At 30.4% G+C, this 21,895-nt stretch overlaps 1 non-coding gene across 1 annotated transcript; it reads right to left on the bottom strand.

The window, feature by feature from the left end:
- Nucleotides 1-8,773: 8,773 nt before the first annotated feature.
- Nucleotides 8,774-8,845, bottom strand: Trnat-ugu (transfer RNA threonine (anticodon UGU)). The gene has a single exon. It is a non-coding gene; the product is annotated as a tRNA-Thr (tRNA).
- Nucleotides 8,846-21,895: the final 13,050 nt, after the last annotated feature.

Raw genomic sequence — 21,895 nt, 5'->3', positions numbered from 1 at the left:
GAGTCATGTTAACTATGCATCTGCTTACTACACCTATTACGGTTGTAAAATGTAGTTTTAAGTTCCTAATTAGTTGAACAGTGCTACTTATTTATTTATAATTCGTTGTAAATCATGTACATAAAGTACACAACACGTTAGAGTAGCAAAATAAGGTTAAAGAAAAACAAAATAACACAAAAAAATGTTTTTTTAATCATATTTTATTCAGCTCCACGAAGATTTACATTGTTATATTATACAGAAAAGTATAATCAACTAAAGTTGTATACTAAGTGAAAATCAAATTGCCATCTAAGGATCACAAGGGTGGCTTAAAATATAGAACATAACGTGAGCTGCCAAATGTCAACTGTCTGCGGTTAGACGAAGGTCTGACATACTAATATCCTACACAAGTCCGGGTCCGAAAGGAACGCAGTCTGTATACTTCGATTAAAACTTTACAAAATTGAAGTCATGAAAGTAAGTAGGTTGTTTATAAGGTGAAGATTCCTCGAAACGACCTCAAGAAAGACTAAAATCATTTTCGATAATACTCATAACAAATAACATAGTATAAGGAATACATTTTATTATTTGTAATTATATTTAGTAATTTTAAAAACCTTATAATACTGAGGTTGGAATAAAATCATGACATCCCTTTTAATTCTATTTCTACTCGGGACAAATCTAGTATTAATTCCAAAGCAATACAAATAACGTTCTGAAATCGATTACACTTATTTTTATAAATTCGGATACAATAACAAAGTATGTATTTATTAAATATATAATATTAATGTAAATTCATCTAATTCGAAATATAGAATACCTAACAAAAATAGCTGTGGTTATGATTATGAAGATGTTATCATATCGATAAACTAGTATCCAATTAATTTAATATCGATATCCAATATTCTAAATTTAAAATGCAATTAAGGAAGATGTTGCGTTCAGATGTACTTCAGAAAATTAAATTATCACACGGAAATACATGACCCCTGTAGCAATTTTTCTGATGTAGCGATATGGATTAGGTGACCTACTTTTCTCCTGCGTTACCGATAATAATCTGAGGGAAATATCAGTTGCTATTGTCTTCTTAAATGTTTTACTGTTACTAATAATAAATAGGAATTTGCTAATATCAAAATAGGTTAATTCTTTATTTTTAGAAATGTCATTACTTTTAATTCGTGGAATTATACATCCCGAATGTTTTTTGCGTCGACGATGGTAATCCTTTGTTAACATGTAATAGTATTCCCCAGAATTAATTATTTCAATAAAATTAAAACTCATATGCATCGTATTATTTAACATTTGCCTTGCAGTTTTCTCTTAAGGATACATTTCCTAAGCTGCTGCAGCACTAGTTCAGGATTTATTATATTGTTCTTGAAACTTTTTCTCAGTTTCAAATGTTTCATAATTAAATTTTAATGATGCAGGCGCTTTGTGCAGCCCTGTCTGGCCTTGTTACTCGTTTACAAATTATTCTACCTTTAAATAGTAACATCCTGAGTCTTGTTTCGATCTGAGCGAATGTAGTGATGGCTCAAATAAATATAACATCTTAGTCTCTTGGTTGGCGGCGCATTATGCCCCTTATAGGTAAGGATGACCACTTGCCACCAAGTGCCCCATTTGTTCGTCGTCTTTAAATAAAATCAAATGTACAAATTAAATAAAAGCTAGTAAATAAAAGTTGACCTATATACTAACATAAGGCAAGTTGGCGTTTTGTACAAACCAACTTGACTTAAATATTTATCACCTGGTCTGTATTTTTCTCAGAGCACGAAAGAGTTAACAAGGTCATCGTGTTCTGTAACGCTTTAGTATGACCCTGCGTCTAGAACTAGGTCATTTTTTTGTTTCTACCACTTTAACACATAGTCTGATCTCTAAATGTAGCTTAAGTGAATTCAAAGAAAATATCCGTTTAAAGTTCAGTTTTTAGTTATTAATGACATTTTAATTTAAACGATTACTAAAATGTCTTTCAGAAACAAATCACTTTGTCTCACTCTAAACACATGAGTGTTTTTTGTTTAAGTGTCATTCAACTAAAGTCTTAGTTGCAATAGTTAAAAGAATGATTGCTGTAACGCGACTAATCTATCATACTAATTTAAGACTAATATCATATTTATATTAGTCTTAAATTTCGGAATATTCCAATATATTTTCGTATGTGGCATATTTTTTGAGATCGCTTATTATGGTAACGTAATCGAAGAGAAAATTGACGACCTGAATTCTCTGATTCTTTCCAAAACAATGGTGACGAAACCGATCTACAATGAGCTACACTTAAACTAATGTAAAGTAGTTACTAAAGTCAATTTCGTAGTCGTCAATGACAAGTGACGGTAACTTTGACCTATAATGACATTACACGATTAAGATAAAACCATAGCGAATAATATTTCATGTTTTCTTCAAAGTTAAAAAAATTATTATCTTTATTAAGTATATTAGTATATGTTCGTTAACTTTTGTTGGAAATCAGATATTAGATACGATGCGGATGATGGCGCAAGATTTTTGTAATCGTCTTTCAACTTCAGTAATATTGTCGCAGTTACTATATTAAGTCGACTTATTAAAGTAGCCTGGCGACGATCGAATAAAGATTAAAAATATCTCCATAGAAATTTGTAAATATATTTGTAGATCTTGGACTTAACCATAAAGAACAAAGCGTGAGTTAAACTTCATACATAAGTAAGGAGCTAAGTAAAACGTGATATTATTCACAAAGTCAGTAATTAATGGTGAGCAAAAATTATAAAAAGAGCACAGAAAGCGAACACAGCGAAGGAGGTTACTCATTCCTTTTAACATCACGAAAATATAACAGAAAAAAAATCTGAGCGAGAAGTTACTTTTGTAAAAATGTTCATTCATAAATTTTATAACAGTCGTAATGAGATAAACGCGAGCCCCAGATTTGTAGATCACGTTCAGATTTTAGACAGCATGGTATTTTCTGGTTAAATAATTTACCGACCGTCTTCTCTGTGTTTGTGGGAAATGTTGATAAGCGTTGCTTTCCTACACTAGTTTCAAGGGATCCTATAAAGTTATCTGTATTTAATGCCTAAAAGCCAAAAATTATCCATAAATATTGGCTTAAATAAGCTCTCTAGATGGTATTTTATAAAAAAGGTAAGATATTACATTATTATCTAACTAATTAAAAGAGATGTCACACTATAAAACTTTAGTTATATGTGTGATTTGGTGTGATTATGTATTACAAGCACAAGGAACATAGCATTTATTTTTTCAATTATCATCGTCTGCGGCGAATTGACGGTATCAGCAATCATTATCTATTAATGGAGACCACTTACTCAATTTGGTCGTGTTCCTTTCTATTATTTTTCTTTACTCTACCTTAAGCTTGCATAGAAAAGATCTGTATTTTAGTGACAAGATTGTAGATTTTCATTGCGGTATATTTAATTTTAAATCCGTAGAATGGATCCTCTTTTTTATATGAATAAAATTTATATCACTTATGATTTAAAAAGAGAAAATTGTTTTTTAACTAAGACGACCAAACAATTTATTAAAACGTTTACCTAAATATAAGTTTAAATACTAATACCGAGTAAGGTCTGACATTAATAATCCTTGCCACAAATGTTAATAATGAAGTCATACAACAAATTCTCATAAAGCGAGATCGGCGAGTCTGAACCGGGATTAAAATTAAACTCTTTCGGCTGTAACTCGTTTGTCTCTACTGAATATTTTAAACCTATTTGCTAACGCGGCCCGACGTGGATTTTAAAGCGGGACTGCATACGAATTTTTAATGGATTGCGAAATTAAAACGATATCCAAATATTTCTACAATAGTAGTGTATAGACATCTACTATATTACATACGATATATAAATAGGATAATGTGGCTGTCTCTAATTATATCTCCGCGGTTTTTTTCTAACCACTTAATGGATTTTGAAAAAGAAAGGTTTATATGTATAATTTGTAAAAATGTTGTAGAGTAGGTTGAACTATGATAGTGTTTTGATACAAAATTATGTGTGCGTCTTGGGACGTCCGACAGAGAGTTAGAGTGAGAGAGGAGGAGTCTGGCTACCGTTGCCGTATGCGCAAGAGAAGGGGAAGCCAGACAGACTGGCGCCGTAACGCGTTACGTAACGCAGCGGTTTACCCTCCCATAAGAAGTTATCACTTCAAAAATGGTTCTGATACGCTTACATGGTTAACGGTGTCTAAACATTAAGAGGTACATCAAAACAACGTAGAAGAAAATTGTAGGTCTTAAAAAAAGCCTGTTGAAAAGTATAGATGTGTCTATCTTTTAAGATACACACAGTACAGATACATATGTTAGTAACCTTGGGCATTTATAGTACATTAAAATTGTCTATTATATTATATCATTCGAATGAATACGTTAGAGTTTATCATCAATTCCAAATATGTAATTTGCAACCAAAAAACCGTTCCTGTGAAATGGGCAGTAATGGTACAATTTTGGCCTTAGTCGTTAAATTAAACCTTGGATAAATTTTTATTCATTTTTTACAATAAAATTACGATTTCAATCAATATAATAATATAAATTATCAAATCATTTTCATTTTATTTTATTATATTAATTTCTTACATATTTATAGGTAATAATAAAGTTATAAAACAAATGTACCAACTTCATATTTTCTTGCTGAGAGCATTTCTAATTTTCTTTATTTGGAACTTACATTCTAGAATTGATCTAAAATTCACAAATTACGATTAAATTTCCGTAGAAATGAGAATTCGAATAAAAGAAAAACAATCAAGTTTTTAATGACGATTATTTGAAATTTAGATTCGAATATAGAGTTAATGTATGGGTATGAGTATAATCTATGTTACTATAACATTCCAGTAAGAATATTTTCAAAAAAAATATTGCCTGTTAAAATGTTTTTTCTACTTTGCTTAATATTTCACCTTGATAACAAATTCAATTATCATAAGTTCACGACTAATTATTAATGATACAATGTTCCTTAGCGTCTGAGTCTGGATTCGAATTAGGCCAGAACTAAATTAAATATGGAGTTGGCAGGGATAAATGTCGCTAATATTTTTCTTGTGAAATTCGAGGCTTCAGACTTTCAAAGTAATCTCAACGGTCGTTTAAGCCGATTTTATGTATATAAAAAGTGCTGTTTAAGAGTAATTTTCAAGACCGCTATCAGTACTTAATAATTAATGTGTTAATATAACAAACTATTGGTTTAAAAATTCTGTGCAAAAGATAAGTTTTTATCAATTACTGCATTTTTGAGATTTACTAATGTACTAAGGTAACTATTAATATATTACTTATAAAACCGATACCCAGATATCCGATTCTGTAAGAAATCACTTTGGATCTCACTCTTGAAATATTGACAATCAATTTTACAGTGAAACGCAATTTTGATACGTGTGTTCTATATTTTTTATTATTATTATAGTCAATGTCGTATATCAATATTGCTGGTAATAGTAGATGTCTATATCACATTCTGACATTTCAACATCGTGTTCTGCGTTGAGTTTCGAATTTCTTCTTACAGAATAGGCTAACAGTTCTCTAATATGGGGCCATTCATTTATTACGTAAGACGATTTAGGGGGGTGGGGGTCGACCATGTCTTATGTTTTCTTACAAGGGGGTGGGAAGGAGTCTCGATAGTTCTTACGTAAGGTCAAAAAAATGCGCAAAGTTAAAATTATTTGAAAAAGGTTCGATTGTACCCCTATGCCACAAGATGGGTCCAGTCAAAAACGTTTAAATTGGAAATTATTATTTTAATTCCATCTAGTTTTACAAATAATTAATAGTAAGTAGTTATAAATTACGATAATTTAATATATATAGATTTTATGATATAAATATACATATATAACTAAGTCGCTTTCCGCAGTCTATTTGCTATAATATTTTAAACTACGCAACGGATTTTAATGCGTTTTTCATAAATAAACAGAGTGAGAGGGGAGATTATATGTATAAATCCATATTTATACATATAATTTCCCCTAGAGAGAAGCCAAGAATTTCAACTTTTCAAGCCTGAAAAAATAATACTGTTTTTATATTTGCTCTTCAATTTAAAAGTTGTATATAGACCTGTACTCGCGTGAAGCCGGGACGGGTTGCTAGCAAACTATAATGTATATTATAATATATTTTATATATATTCATACCAAAACTTTACGACAATTTAATTTCGACATCTGTAAACATTTCGGTAGGGTCTCTCTTACAGCTTAAGTTTCAGGGTACTGTACAGGGTTCAGGATCGGATTTAGGGGAGAGCAACCCAGTTTCGGTCGAGGGGCTTCGCATTAAAATTTTGTATTTTAAATAAAAAATAATATAATCCTACTTATGCCTTTATGCCTAATAACTTCAATTTGAATACTTTAAAATTTCTATGTGCAAGGCCGTCTGGGAATGATTAATATTTATTACAGCGCCGGTGTCTATGGGCAGTGGTGACCGCACACCATCAAGTGGCACATTTGTTTGTCCGCCTACCTATAACATTAATATATATATATATAATTAAATGGTAAATGGTATAGATAACGCTAATAAATAGATAGAATAAGGCTCCAGTAAAAGTACTTCGAAATACAGCCATAAATAATACTATTTGTATATCCGATTCAACGGAGAAAGGCTTTAAGCAAATTCAATTTGCGACGTTTAACTATTGTGACGTTTCGTTTTACGTACATGAAATAGAGTATCAGTCTAGTTTAATCACACTCGTCTAAAATTTGAAAATAGTGTCATAAATTCCAAGTCGTTTCCGACATATCGGTTTTTGGTTCCGTACATTTCAACTATTGACCACTTATTTTCGTTTATTAATATCGTAACATATTTTTAACAAATGATTTAGATTTTTGCTTCCCTATCTTGAGGGCCATAGCGTTTATTTTGTTACCTACATATAACACACATTACATAAATATAGTACAGAGTTAAATTAATCATCATTCTGAAACATTTATTTTTTATTTAGCATCTTTAATTTTTGAATATATGCCTAATAATCATTTAAGAAAAAAAGTTTTTTTTTATATTAAAATTATTATGGAATTCCTTTTTCAACTTTATTTATATTTATATTTTTAGTATATATTTATTTAAATCACAAATTTAATTCAAGAAGATATATTATTATGTTAATATTTATATCGAAGCGGAAATTGTTACTACATAGTTGTCTATACATATGTACAGATAAAACATTTTCACGACGTCAGTTCATTATTGTGTTTGAAATTGGAATCAGACTAGAGTACAATACATTTATGCTACACGTGTAGGATGCATTAAAGTTTTAAACGATTTGCGCTGGCCATGTACAAAGTTATTATTTATGTATTACCGTAATATAAAAATGATATTAAATGTATTATATATTGGCATATTTATTTATTTGTCTTGGCTTGTTAGGAAGCATGATTTAACCGCTTGATTGATTGAAGTTGAAGGAATAAATCAGTCCCGTATTATCAAAAAATCACAAAAGTATTTCTTACTGCGTTTCTATACCGAGAAATGATGACATTATATAAAAAAAAATAAACAGTACCAATAGCTGTACTGGAAATGTAAAATTTAGCTTTGTTATAGATTATATATTATTATTTTCATTCATATTGTTGTGCACAGTCAAATGGTAGAAGTGGTTGACTTTTAAAGAGTTCGAAAAAGTAATAAAATATATCCGTGGTTACTACAAGAAGTTTACTATTTATTTATTTATACTTTATTCCATAAAAGTAAATAAATGATGGCATAGAAGTAAAAATATGTGACACTAAGACCTTATTGCCTAAAGCAATATCTCACAGACATTATTTAGCGAAAGATATTTTATACGAAACGAAACAGTGCAATTATTATCTTTTCCACAAGATAAAAAGGGTTCCAACCACGACATTTCAAGAATTGAGGCTTTATGTCTGTGTAATATAATCTAGAGTGTACTGTATGACGTATTCATGTTGAAATGAAATCAGCGATCAAAGCCCTCGGGTTATTGTTATCCAATGTTTTGTAAGACTTTAGGCTACCACAAATAAACACGTTAAATTGTCGTGACAGAGCACGTTGCGACATCGTGTGACGTTGTGTCTTGAAAATCATCGTTGCTCATTATAAAAATCCCATTGATTGAAATTGCTGTTTGGCGGTAGAATGTTAGATGAGTGGATGGTACCCACACAGACGAGTTTGGACAAATCTCTACCACAGAGTGAAGGTGTCATCATTTTTATAGAATATACGTGTGTGGAGTATGTACATATGTCTTCGTGTGTAAATACACAGTGATAAAAAATAAATAGTAATTCCTTTATTCACATAAGTAAATTTACTTTTAATCAGACATATTAAATGTATTGTAGCTTGTTTCAAATTGCTAAAGTTATTACGCTCGGCGTCTCGTGTGCTCACAGTTTGGATACTCGCAATATACTAATGAGATAAGAACCGAGTTTGTCTGTTGTCAGTGCACAAACAGGAATTTATAACATGTGCTCATTTAGTGTAGGTTTTATTAGTTGTCTAATTATTATTATTACTTATCAAGTTATATAATTATAATATATATAGTAATTTGATAAGTAATAATTATATAATATATACATATGTATCAATTCTTTTAATTATTTTTTTTGTTTTAATACATTAAAAATATATACTTGAGAGTAATAAAATATTTGTTTAGTAAACATTTGCTTGTGCCTCTTGTGAGGATTGAACTCACGACCCCTGGTTTACAAGACCAGTGCTCTGCCACTGAGCTAAAGAGGCTTACGATGTTACTTGATATATTGTAAGCCAAATTAAAATTGTCTTGAATTTTTGCAAAATACGTTAACTACTAAAACGATGAATGAGTTATCTGAATTTAAGTGGTCATCATCCCACCCACTCTTAATCCTCAGCAAACTGTAATTACAATGGTTCACTCACCATTCAATATGAAACAAAGTAATACAAAATATTCCTTTGGTTTTAGCATCACGAGTGAGTTCTTAAGTATGTGTCGGGTTGTACCTTCCCAGGGGGGCCGAATGTTATACATTCTATATTAGGAATATATAAATTAGATATTAAATTCTCCTTTGATAAATATTTATCTAAAATGTTTACATAGTCTGGGTTAAAAATAGCTATATTTTTTTGTATAAAAAACTTACGATAATTTATTGATAAGTTAAAGATCACAATAACATTTGATACATCGAAATAGAAAGGTTTGATTTCAACATTATTCAATACCAATTATATCCCACCATAACGTCAGTCAATCTACCTTTAAGCACTAATGATTTGCATTGGAGAGCCAGATGGGTAGTGTGCTAATTGTCCTCTGCGCTTGACATAGCACATAACGTCACAGATAAAACGGCAATCAATATGAACTCGATATTTCGACATTATCTACGAATGTCTTGTTCACGAGACCCACCAAATAAAAATAAAAAACAATGTAAATATCCCGTTTCAAATACTTATAGTAATAAAAATAACCATGTTCATTTAAAATCTTATATAATTTATATTAAATTATTTACTCGTACATCGCCAATTGAACTGTTACAACTTAGGCCTTTTGCCTAAATATCTGTCTGAAAAAGAAATATAATTGCATTAAACATATGACAACCGTATGACAATTCTGCATTTTTTGCTTTTCTTATGTGTTCTATGCAAATATATAACGGGCATTAATTAAAATGTCATATATGCAGTTATTAATTACTGTTTTTTAGTAGATGTACCGCCTTGCAACTTTACCAGAGTTTATTTTGAATTGAATTGATAAAAAGTCTTTAATCTTAACAATACTAAAGCAACGTTTTTTTTCCTATTCCGGACTTATCTAGAAAGTAGTTACTGATTACTTTATGTAGCGGCAGTAAAAATGTGACCTTTGTTAGAATAACTGTTTTTTTATTGTAAAAAAAAGTAAACGAAAGTAGAATACCTCTAAAATATCTCGAAAATTTAATTAATGGTTGTTTTGTTTTGGTAATTTGAAAATATCCATATTAACTTAAAATGGTAGTTATTTTGAAACAGACAGATATTCCCATTTTATTGGTATGTATCCATGTATTGGTATTCCATATTCGAAACAAACTGTAACACTCGTATTTACTAGGAATGGCAACGCTTTTGTGCGTACATAGATAGCTATGAGGAGCTCGTCAGTTACAAATACAAGTTCAATGCTCTCGGCTGTAGTACGTGAAATGAGATTTTCTATTGTGAATACATTTCTTATTTCAGGAATTCACACATACGTTTTTATATTTATTTGAAATACTAATTATTTTTTCATTAGAATTGATATAATATCCTATATTCATTATGAGTACCTATATACCTAATACTTTAGTATTAGTCTGTTGTTATTGACAATAATAACTCAAGTTGTCTTGGTTATATGGTAATGTGAAACTGAGTTTATTTGTTTGTCATGCTTCCTCGACTCTATCTAAACTTCCCAAAAGTCAGTAAAGCCACAAGCACAGACTAGATAAATTATTATGATTATATATCCTACAAAAAATAATCCACAGTATAACAGGAAAAAAATATTTTTTTTTACCTTTAACATACAGGAAAAACATTAATCAAGTTTTTGAAAACTCAGTATTGCTTGGGTTTAACCCTTCTGTTATGTTTTACATATCAACTATATAGGTATGTTGTTATACACAATATTGAAATGTATTTTTTTTATTGAAAAAAAAAATAAACAAATGAAAATAACTTGTTTAAGTTATATCAAAAGTCAGAATGTTTCTATTTTATATATTCTAGTACGTATTCATGAATGAATATACAGCAAAACTTTTCATATATATCTTTCAAATACAATAAATGAAAAAACATAGTTAAAACAACAATAACATTATAATATTCTATGTGTAGCAGAGTGTTTCTAAGAAGCAATAAGTTGGAATTAGTTCCAATATTGCCTAAAGGTATTCGAGCACATCCGACACGACTTTTGTAACAGTAAATATTTTTATATTTTATCTATGTATTTAAACATAAGTCTTTTATCTTAATTTGTAATTAACGAGGTATATAGTAATAACATATGTTATGATTTTTAATATGTATTTCGTATACAATTTGATATATTTTTATGACGCTCTAATTACATTGGAAAATTCAATGATTTATTAACGTATTCTATTTATTTTGATCGATTACTTATTTTACTTTCGATTGTCCAGAATCTTCTTCACGTGTAACGGCAGACCTCTAGCAGTATCTATGTTTATCGCTTTGAATCAGAAGTCTAATTGACTGGGTGAATAATGAAGATCTGTCACTGGTGGTGGAATGAGACGCTTTTTTCACATTGTTTCTTTTTTCTCATTTCCTCTATGGTATAAGCTGCAAGTGGCACAAATATGTTATCGGGAATAAAATAGATACAAATATGTATCATTATTTATTACACAATAGTATTTTATGCAGTTTTATCTTCTATACAAATCATTTAATAATAATATCTGACTTAAATATCAAACACTTTAATATATAAAAAACTTTAAATTTATTATTTTGTTCTACATTTTTGTAAGATAGATAGTCGGAAGAGCAACTGGAAGGACCGATGGTAAGTGGTCACCACCCCCCATAGACATTGACGATGTAAGAAATAATAACCATTCCTTACATCCCACCAATGCGCCACCAACCTTGGGAGCTTAGATGTTATGTCCGCTGTGCCTGTAGTTACACTGGCTCACTTACCCTTCAAACCGTTACACAATAATACTAAGTACTGCTATTTTGCGGTAGAATATATGACTAGGGGGTGGTACCTACCCAGAGGGGCTTGCACAAAATATTTAAATAAAATAATAATTTTGTTTTTATTTTCGCTACACAGTTTTATTACAGGTCGATGTACGAATATTTAATCGTAAAACGTGTAGGTTTATTTTACGATGTTTTTATTTGCAGTCGTTTACAAAGCAAACTGTAAACTAATTAAGTACCCATAAAAATATAGCTGTCTGGAGATACACACGTGACGAACACAACACCCAGCGACCGAAGCAATGATTAACGACATTAGCAAACTGATACACACCTAACAATGAAAAAATTGCGACTATTTGTAATGAACGTGTGCGAACCATTTTATTTTTGTTTTCTTTGTAATGGATCGGCTGAAACATATTTCATATTATATTTTACGTAGCCTTTGATGTGCCAGTTCTGAGATTTAATCTAAATATATCGACGAATGAAAGATATGCCATTAACTTTATTCGCTACATATATACAGAGTTAATATTAAACTTGGTAATTCATTTTATTTATTGTATCGTTGTAAGTAGGATTACAATTTAATTGGCTTATGGTAACTTATATTGTTTGTAGTTTTTGTACCGGTAATGTATATTTTATGTTTAAGATTTTAATACATTAAAAATATAAAGACTATTTATAAGCTGTAGATTTCTCTTAATAATATATGATGAAAACTTAATCAATAAAATTAAATTCAGACTAAGATCGACGGGTTTTCCTCCATTCAATATTCAAGTTTTATAGATTTGTTTTCTGATGATATATTATGCACTACCTGTACAAGATAGCTTGATCTTTTTGACAGATGTAAATTTTTCTGATCGACACAACTTTGGAATGACGAACATATTATTTTCTTAATTTAATGATTTTAAAAATTGTAAAAGAATTTAAAAAAATATGAATGACAGGCAGTAACTGTTACAAATATCGATTACAAAAAAATCATTATTTAGTCCCTTTGGTTGGGATCTCTTTGGCTAGTGGTTGGGGTCTCTTTAACTGGTATAGCTCGTTTTAGAAAATAGAAATAAAAATTTTTGAATTCTAATTTGAATTACGCATTCCATCGTTTCATCGACTGTTATATAAGTTATATTTTCTGTTTCATCACTAGCCCGTCTGTCAAAAAGATCAAGCTAACTTGAACAGGGTATACCAGATAGCAATACGATTGTAAGTTACTTATTATACGTATTGGTTAATACCAAAGACGGGGATTTAACTTTTCGAAATAAACATTGATTAGGTTGGCTATGGGTAAGATTTGTAAGGGCAAGAATAAACTAAAATTGCAGTGATCAAAAGCAAAACTGTCAAACTGGTGGCTATTTGTGGCAATGCGATCATTGATACAAAACGGTTAAGGTAAATGGGACGGACATAAAGATGTTATGCCCGTATCTGTTGTTCCATTGGTTCACTCACCCTCCCAACTAGATCTCCCAACTGAAGTATTGCTGGCAGTAGAATATTTGATGAATGGGTGGTACCTATCCAGAAGAGCTCTCACAAAGCCCGACCACCATCATTCATCATAAGGCGATTTTTTGCTATTAGTTCTTCTAGCTATATAATCTTATATAATCTTACTCGAACGCTCATTACTTAATCAAAATAATCTGCTTAAGTAAAGCACGAAGGCAATTAAAGTGGTAATAAAAGTGTACTCAATAGATTTTTGAATACTGACTTTTATTAGGGAAACAGTGAGTATTCGAATAGTAAAGATCTTATCTTCTAGAATGGAATGAATCTCTGCAATGTTTATGTAGAGCTCGTGCTACGATAACGCTACGGTTAAATTAATTTCATTTTCGTCTTTCTAACTTACTTAACTTTCATTTAAAAATTAGCAATAATAACTTACTAAAATTTTATTTTTATTTATTACATATATGAAAGTATATGTTTATATCTTTAGATGTGTTCATATTTTTATTTGTATATGTAATAGATAATTACTAGATACGTTTTTTATTTGTCTATTGTTATAACATTTATTTTCTATTAAGTGGTCTGGTTGAAAGCTTAAGCTTTTTGGTTTTTACCAAATATTGGTACAGCTCTTTAATGATTGGCTTATATATTAACAATTGTTTTTAGTACTTTTATAATCTGTATAATAAAGTGTTTTATTAAACCACTAAATAAATACATAGGAATTAAAAAAGGCAACTTACTCAAATACACGGCGATAATGAAGATAAATTTGGTATTCTTCAACAACCAGAAGACAATGAAGAAGATGAAGAAGAAAATTAAGATTAGTACTTTGAGTTCTTATAATTTTATCGTACATGTATGTAATTTCTTTTATTATTTGCCATCCTTCTATGTCCTAATCTATATACATATAATATCCTTTTCCACCCTATCTTACTAATACGAAGTCTTTTAATACATATACGACGCCTCGTTAGCAGTAAGTTAATAACGGCAAAGGAAAACAGAAAACAAAACTAGATGTAAACTATTTCTTTGTGTTTGCATTTGAACGAAAATATTTAGTCTTCAAAAATAATTTCAGCGGAATTTGTATGCTCAAAGTAAATCGGATTTTAATTCATTTTCTTGAAAGCAGTGAACGTTCCGTTGTTTTGTGAAACTTGCGGTGAGTGATCTCGTAGACAGACTCGGTTGAATCGAGTTGCGCGAAGTTATCTATTTTTCACACTTTTTTTTTTTGTTTCGACGTCACGGACTTTTGTGCAAAAGTCGCTTTATTGAAGTCTCTAGAGGTGTGGCCGGGATACAATTCGATGAATTGTGATTTTTTTAAGCGATTAGTGATGGTCTTTAGTATTTTTAATTTAATAAAACGTATACGTGTAATGTTTATACACATTACTACCTTTATATTAGAATATAACAATGACTTTGAATACAAATGTTGTGTACTATAAAATATTAATATTGCAATTATTGTAGCAAAATGTATCTCATGTTATGGTCATGAGAATATATAGGGTTGGCAAAAATATTACAGAGTAGAGGAGATTTACATGGCTTATAATTACATATTCATTTTAGCTAAGAAATTTAGGTAAGATTTTCCGTCACTATTTTCCCAAGGTTAAATTAAAAAGGGCTCTTGTTATCGACGATGTTTGCTTAAGACCTGACATCGACATTAGTTCTCTGAAAAGGAAGAAGGACCTCTCTCTGATCGAGCGCGGAGCAGGGCCCGTCTGATTGCAGTAAAGCTTTTAATAGGATCAAAAAAGCTTACTATCTTATGCCAAGTGTATGTATATATATAATACTTTCTTAATTATATATAATAATTTAAAAAAAAAAGTCAGTGTGGGCCTCGACTTCCAAGAAGACGATTAGCTTGAACACCAGCGAAGATCTGCTGATGTTCAGTAAAAAATGTAAAATATTAAACGCGAAATGTATTAAAGTTAAATGTAAAAAAAGGCACGGGCAACTGTGAGCCCGAGGATGTTGTTAAATTAAATAAAAAAAAGGAAGAAGAACTCAATTGTGTGACTACTCAAAGTATAAAAGGAAGTAGTGACAAAAATAATGTAAAAAGATTTCTTGTTTAGCATCCGGAAATACGTATAATTTCCTGCCAGCCCTGTTCTTAGGGGTTAGCAATATATGCACGCACGTGCCTATAGATAACAAAGAGAGACAACAAATGCATGAATAAAACAGAAGCGGCCACCTTGAATATTTTACATGGACCAGTTGCGAACTTGCCATGCAACCATCGGAACTGTTTTGTTGGAAGAGCTGTGCGTGAGGGTATTCACATTACTGTTTGTGTATTGTGTATCGAATGTGTTAAGTTGTATGTTATATATATATAGTACGACGATACATATATATTTATTCTTTATAATCTATATTCGTAATTTGCGGAATTAAATCTAAATTTATTTGTTTCAATATTAAGAACATAAGATATTTTTTATGAATAAAACACATTGTTTAACAAATAAAAATACAGATTTTTTTTTTCCCAAATTAACCATTTAAAGTTTTTCTGAGTAATTAACAACTTTTCGAAATCTGCTTTTATTATCCCACAGAAAATTTCAATTAATTTATCTAATCAAATCTCGCCTTAAATAAAACTTACAAGTTTTTTCATAAAAAAATATATAAACAAAATACGTCAATTTCCGAACGAATTCACAAATAGACATGTATTATATATCCAATAATGTCAAAACTCTGGGTGGTGATTATTGCCAAAATGATTCTTATATATAGTTGAAACAGATCCAATATTTAAACTTGTAGGCAAGTAGTTATTTAATATTCACGGATCAAATTTTTAATAAAATATTCAGAATGTCAGCAAAGAAAAGAAGTTGACCATACAATGTAAACAATTTTAATAAAACCAGTGTTTACCTAATGTCTTCTTATAACTTTTCCCCCAAAGATTAGCAGTGTGTTTCACCCTTAAGTTCCAAGCGTTTTATCGTTGTTCGCATCAAAGGCGAAAATCAAACGATTCTCTATAACAAAAAACTGTACCACTCTATTGAATAGATGGCGTAATAATTGTTTTCAATATTTTTATTATAGGTACTTCTTTTTTATTAAAATTATTTATACGTTACATTAGCAGCCTGTAAATTTCCCACTGCTGGGCTAAGGCCTCCTCTCCCTTTCAGGGGAAGGTTTAGAGCATATTCCACCACGCTGTTCCAGTGCGAATTGGTGGAATGCACATGTGGCAGAATTTCGTTGAAATTAGACACATGCAGGTTTCCTCACGATGTTTTCCTTCACCGCCGAGCACGAGATGAATTATAAACACAAATTAAGCACATAAAAAATCAGTGGTGCCTGCCTGGGTGAACCCGAAATCATCGGTTAAGATGCATCCGTTCTAACGACTGGGCCATCTCGGCTCCTTATACGTAAATAATATAAAATAAAAATCATAAATAGTTACTGTGAAAATCATGACCGTATGGAATGGTGGCAATAATGCTAGCAGCATGATCTCGTTCGTAATTGATTAGAATAAAAATGAATAATGTAAGGAAAAAATTCACTGCGACTTATATATGTAAAACTTATGATATAAACTTGAGTATAATATTTGGAGTCGTAATTTAATTCAAAATTTTCGTGTCTTACTTAGCCTGACGCTTCCGATTTAGTCGTATTAGATTTGAGAATTATTTTCGTAATCCGTGAAAGGAAGAAAGACATTTTACTTCATAATAATTTATAAAAGTCATAACACTCACCAAAAAATACCTTTTATAAAATCACAAAATCAATTTGTGTCACTTGAATGTTACTACGACAAAAAAATATGGAGTCCCTTTCAGTTGGCATTTAAATATACCCGAAAAAGGTATGAAAATCATAAAGGCAGGCCTTTTTAGGTTATCTTATTCTCAAGTACACGTTTTGCATTGTGCGTTAAAAGAGACATTACGCATAGTAAAGAAAGAAATATCAATTAGGACGAACAGTGAGTAAGGAAAATGTCTAGGAATATAAATGTAAGATTATTTATTTTTCACGGCACGTCTCTGAATAGCTAGACATATTAATTATGAAATTTTACACAAAGAAAGTATTTAATGGTCATCAATATACAAGTTTCACTTATAGAATTAATAATAATAATTGAAAGAGATCGATAGTTTAATCAATTTAATGTACATATTTACCTTCGACCCGTTTATGAAAACATACTTTAATAACAAGCGTTATTAATAAAACCTATTTGATAACATTCGTTATTAATAAACGCCATTATAATACAAATTATATATATATATAATCCTTACAGTGTTGTTTTATCGTTATTAAAATGATGTAAATGTCGGTATAACCTTACCTGTTAATATTTTCATTTCAAGGACAGAATACTTGACACAATAGCTAATTAGTTGATGAGATGTCGACGATGTTACTATGTTTAAAGCGGCATCTTAAACTTCTAACTAGATACGTGTCAGTAACGTCACAGTCGGGTTAATATCAATATCGATAGTCAAATTTTTGCACAATATTTAACTGGATTAAATTGGAAATATCGTGGAATTGTATGAAACAGATTGTATGTTTTCAGATGATAAAAAAGCGTGGAACTTGTTGACTTTCAACCAGGAAATATTATGTAATTATATTTAACTAGCATATTGTATTTCTAACGTTGGAAAAGAGTAACTACTGAGGTTCTTGACGGTTCTTCTCAGAACCTACATTCCGATCCGGTGATAGCATAACACATTTGGTGGTATTCAAAAGTGGTTGTAAAAACCTTATTGAATAAAGTATATGGGAGAAGCCCATTGAGTATCTACTTGAACAATATATCAATGATTTATTTTGTAATAGAAGCTTTTTAGTTATAAAATAATTAACAAATAATCTATTCAATAACAAGTATTCTAACAGTATTTAAAACGGGATATTTACCATGTTTTTTATTTTTATTTGGTGGAGCTCGATATTTCGACATTATCTACGAATGTCTTATTCACGAGACTTTTAAATTCTTTTACGTGACGTTTTAAATACTGTTAGTAATAAAAATAACCATGTTAATTTAAAATCTAACAAGCATTCTTATATAAATATAATATATTATGCCATTTACTTATCTTCTTCGGTAATCTTTTGTACTCGTAAATGTAATACGAACTTGTATCAAATCAAATTGGGCTTTATTTCATTCTACAAATACACTCGTACAAAGAATTAATTATAATTGTCATTTAATGAGATGAATTAAATAAGAAGCTATCATATGCTTATACTATTTACTTTGGTTGGTACCACTCACTCATCACTCAGTTGTGTTTCGGTTTGAAGGGTGAAGGCACTGTAACTACAGGCACAAGGGCAATAACATTTTAGTTCCAAGGTTGATGGCGCGTTGGTGATATGAGGAATGGCGATTATTTTTTACAGTACCAATGTCTATGTGACCACTTACCATCAGCTGGCCTATTGACAACCAACCTTAAACTGAAACCTTAAACTAAGATGTTATTTATATTGCCTTTAGTGACACTGACTTACTCATTCTTCAAACCGGAACACAGCACTACTAAGTTTTTTCTTTGGGAGTAGAATATGTGATGAGTGGTGGTAGGTGGTATCTACCCACATAGGCTTGCACAAAGCCCTACCATCAAGGGAAATCTTTCTTCTTAACAAGAATAGAAGCCTTGTTTCAGTTATATGATATTTATTGTCATCAAATTCCCAAAAACATTGACAAATATGTCTCTAAATTTATTACAAAAATATCTGTGGAATCTTATTATAGAATCGAATAACTTTATAATAGATATAAAATGAATGAACAATAAATAACTTATGTATAAATTTCTATTGAATATATATATTTTTTTATTTATTAATATAATATAAATTAAAGTAAAAATAAAATGAATAAATAGTCAATATCTGGTGTAGTAATAAAGATTATTCATGAATTTATATTAAATAATATCTACGTTATATTTCAAATATTATAATTTAAAAAAATATATGTAAAAACTGTTTAGGCGTTATTTTCAGGTTTGAAGCGTACGTACAGATTTAATTACTCGAAGAAAGCTGCGCGTAACAAAGGCAACTAATATTGGTGTTTTGTTGCTAGTTGCCGTGAAATATTACACCCTGGGATATTTTTAAATAAAATGTAGTATCCAGACAGCTATTTATGCATTTTTATGCAAAATATAATAACTGAGGTAAGCGTCGGGCTAGTGTAATAAAGTTAAACTCTTGTACCGACGTTCTGAGAAAAATGAATGTGCAAAAATATAAAGTAACTAGCTGTCGCTCGCGGCTTTTTCATAGAATTTCATCGATTTCGATACATTGGTTTGATAGTGAAAGAGTGACAGATATTAGAATATATATATATATATGTATATTGGAGGATGTGACGGAATATAGTTTATTGTTAACATTTTAAATAGTTTATAAAATTGATAATGTATATTTACATTGTTACATTTGTTATCGTGTAATATTTTACGAATTTATTCAAAATTGCTATTAGAATATTTATTTATTTATTTAATTAGGTTTGCTAGCAGTTGTTACATTTTGATGATACAATTTATTAATTTACATACTAATTACTTTCTAAATGTACAACTATATTAAAGTATACTTCACGACCAATCAGAGAAGAGGCCTCTGGTGGGGTGAAGCGCCATCTTAAAGTTTTTGGCGGGAATGACGTATTTGTTAGCCAGTGATGGAAATTTAGCAACAAGGGTGAAGAATTTTTGGATTGAAGTGGAACATTGGGAGAGTATTTATTACTAAATAATGTTGAGTGGAGTTAGATCGGTGTAGCGAATCCGTCACTCGAATGTAACCCTTTGATTGAAGTATTATGTTAGTAATTGGAAAGTAATCATTGTAAAAAGATTTAACTTTGTGTAAGAGATTTAATTTAATTGTACGAAACAGTTTATACTTTGTTTTGTATTCGCATTCAACCCGAATCGTATCCATAATACCTAAAACTACTAATGATAACGTCAAGGATGTTTTTATACAGATTACATGAAATATTAAATTACATTACAATACATGTTTCTTTAGGACTTTATGTTAAAATTTCTTATGTAAATAAATTCATATTACAATTTTCATACATATATATACATAGGTGACATGAAACAGTGGGATTATTTTCTGACGTACATACTCGTACGTCCGGATAGGCTTCTAACAGAATAAGGGCTTATATAAAACGTTTATTTCGTATAACATATGACTTTATTGGTTTAAGTACAGCACGCTAGTTTACTAGTAATACGTCATCGTTACACGTTAGCCTATTTACATAAAATCTTAATGATACTCCATTGGTGAAACAGTATGAAAATCCGTTCAGTAGATTTTGAGTTCAAACGGATTGTCAGATAATCGCAGCGGGGGCATCTTTGTTTTATAATATTTTGTAATTGTGCTGCTTGACTGTTTGATCTGCTTTTTTGCATCAGAAATAACTAGTTATTCCTTATTCATTATCAACTAGTGATTAGATAGGAATAACTGAACGTCATACAAGTAAATAGTTGTAAAATTATCTGTGTCTAAATCTAATAATAATTTTCCAATATATAATTTCAATAACAAAGATAAAACCAACATAATGCTAAGTATCTTAGCATTATCTCATAAAAATATTTCTGACCGCCATTATTATCAACGAGCTAACTCTGATAATGCGCCTACATAGGTTCTCATAACGGTGCATTTAATACCCGTATAGGAACTAGTATGCAGCGTAAATTTTAATCAATGTGAGTCGTGGAGATTACCTTGTGCTTCTACCGGCGAATGAACCCTTATCATACTAATATTATACTCAGGTAAGTTTGCTCGTTTTGTTACATATTAAATATTCACGGCTAACGGCAAGTTTAGTGGTTAGCTTACAAGGCTGTAAATCACGATGTATGTTTAATTCCCAGGTTGGGACGATAAAAATAGTTTTTTGTCGGAAAAATCTCTGTAACCGTCGCAAGTTAGAAAGTTGGTGATAAGATCTTGTGCCTCGGAAAACCTTGTAGCTTTTAGTATTGTCTGATTTCTCCCGGTGGTATTGGATTGCCGTTGCATCGGATTATGATAATGAAGGAATTGAAAGTGTACGTTTGTATGTCCACACAATTTTTCAGTATAAAATCTTCTACGCAGTTGGCTGACTCTTTAAAATTAGTCTCAGTGGCCGAAGTTCGGAGATGACTTCATTTTTATTCCCGTTTAAGTCTCAAAAACCGTGTAATGTAAATATGACAAAAGTAAATTTCACAGATGATAAGAGGTCATTTCACTCACAGCAGGTCTCATCTCGATTAAGATTAATAAAATATGACTTTTCAAGATATTCGCATACTTTTGGTACTCGCGAATATTTCTAATTCAAGACTATATTTCACACATCACAGCTGCTCAGAGGGAGTTTTCAAATCGGCGTCATGCGGTACGGTATGTCTTATTTAATTGGCTTGTTGCTCTAGTGGCATAAGGCTGCGGTAAGGGAAG

The sequence above is a fragment of the Vanessa tameamea genome, chromosome 16 (assembly GCF_037043105.1).
Source record: "Vanessa tameamea isolate UH-Manoa-2023 chromosome 16, ilVanTame1 primary haplotype, whole genome shotgun sequence".
NCBI lineage: Eukaryota > Metazoa > Arthropoda > Insecta > Lepidoptera > Nymphalidae > Vanessa > Vanessa tameamea.
Note: the sequence above shows the minus strand (reverse complement) of the source record. Positions and strands in the feature narration are given on the sequence as shown.